Source organism: Halyomorpha halys, unplaced genomic scaffold, assembly GCF_000696795.3.
Source record: "Halyomorpha halys isolate HHAL.00 unplaced genomic scaffold, Hhal_1.1 Scaffold142.1, whole genome shotgun sequence".
Lineage (NCBI taxonomy): Eukaryota > Metazoa > Arthropoda > Insecta > Hemiptera > Pentatomidae > Halyomorpha > Halyomorpha halys.
In genome coordinates this window covers 151314-153201 of record NW_027113471.1, presented here as the reverse complement: position 1 = coordinate 153201, position 1888 = coordinate 151314, and positions in this window count along the sequence as shown.

Here is a 1888-nt window from a genome sequence, read left to right as displayed (position 1 = left end):
TGGTCAATGAAGGTATCAAGCAGAATAGAACTATTTATTGTTAACCTTATTTATTGTTAATTTGTTTCAAAGTTACAGCCGTGATGAAACCCTGCATAAAGTAGGCCGAAATGTGCGTTAACTATAAATAGTTTTCTTTTAATATTTTGATAGCTTTATTTACAGCTCGGACTATCTTCCTTCAGTTAAATTTATACGGTCAACTATCTTCTTCCAGTATGTTAATTAGAATTAGAAGGTAGAAGCTTTGGATAAGCAAGAAAGGCAGCATTGGACAAGTCTCCATAAATGGGAAAGTGGCAATTTCAGTTGTCAGTAGTGAAAGAGCGAACAATAGTACATGGTATAAGGAACCAATTAGCTGTTTGGGAAAGTACCTACATAGGAATGAAATAGTTCATGAGGTCAACCAATGTCAAGATGTCCAAATAAATTAAGATATGTATTTTCATTGCTTCATGTTTTAGGAAGAAAAAAAATTGAAATTATTCTTTTCTTGATCATTCTTAAATAGTAGCCTTTTTTTTTTTTATTTCTACAGACTAAGGTCAGTAAACGCAGATTCGTTGATAGTTAAAAACCAAGTGGTTTCAAAAGTAATCAACGCCATTTTAATGGTAACTTATTTCACTTAAAAACGTATATTTAATAGTACATGAACCCAAGAGGAGAGCAACTGGACCCACGTAGCTCAGTGGTTGGACACAGTCTTACTATTCTGAGATCTATTGGCGGTGCCGGTTCGAATCCGGCCTAGTGCGTTGTCGTTGTCTTTTTAATTGAGTGGCGGTCTTAAAAAATGATAAACTTCAACCCCTAATCACGGTGAAAATAATGGGAATACAAATAAATTACACCTAGGTATATGGAAAATTCCAATGCCACTAAAATATTGGAGTTTCAAGTTTTGATATTTTAATGAAAACTATGTAGATTGTAAGAAAATAGTACAAGTGGCGGTCAATAAAGGTATCATAATAGTAACAAAAAAACAATTATCGTTAACCAACGTTTCACACCACTATGCAGGGCTTCGACAGGCCTAAATAAGAAATCAAGATACAAACATTTTAGAATTAACAGAATATAAAAAGTAAAAAAAAATTCAAAACAATTGTTAAGTTAAAAAAAAAATTGTTATGATAACAAAAAAGTAAAGGTTAGTACATGTTGGTAGACTAGAGATAAGTTGTTAATAAATATAACCAGGTATGATAGAAGTTCTCAATACAGATCTAGACTAATAAATTGTAGGAGACTACGCATTAAAACTAGTTTTAAACATGGTAGAGAGGTAGAAGTATAACAAATAGGTGGTGTAGATATATAAGTAGATGTGAGTTATGGTAATATGTAAAAGGGGATATTGAGAAATTGGATAAAAATGAACAATAGTCATAATAACTTGACAAGAATGATGTTACCAACTGAACAGAAAAACGGCAAGAGTAGATAGAGAAAACTATGTTTAATTACTCGTCAAAATTGATGAGTCTGTCAATTATAGTTTAGGAGAATAAAAAATGACGGCTGTTTCGAAACCTTAAAAAAAATAATTTTTCATTCAGAGCTCTATATCTTCGAAACTACCAAAAAAAATAAAAAACCCTAAGAGAACAAAATTTAGAGAAGAGTAAATTGGCTAAAACATGAGATAGAGACCAAAAGGAGAAAAAAAGGCAGTTATTTCAACACAATTTTTTATTACTTTAATGAAAAATATGTATAATTTCTAGTCAAAACTGATAAGTCTGCCAAGTATAGGTAGAGGGAATAAAAAATGGCGGCTGTCTCAAAGCCTTAAAATAAATAATTTTTCATTCAAAGCTCTATATCTTCGAAACTACCAAAAAAAATAAAAAAAATCTAAGAGAAAATAATTTAGAGA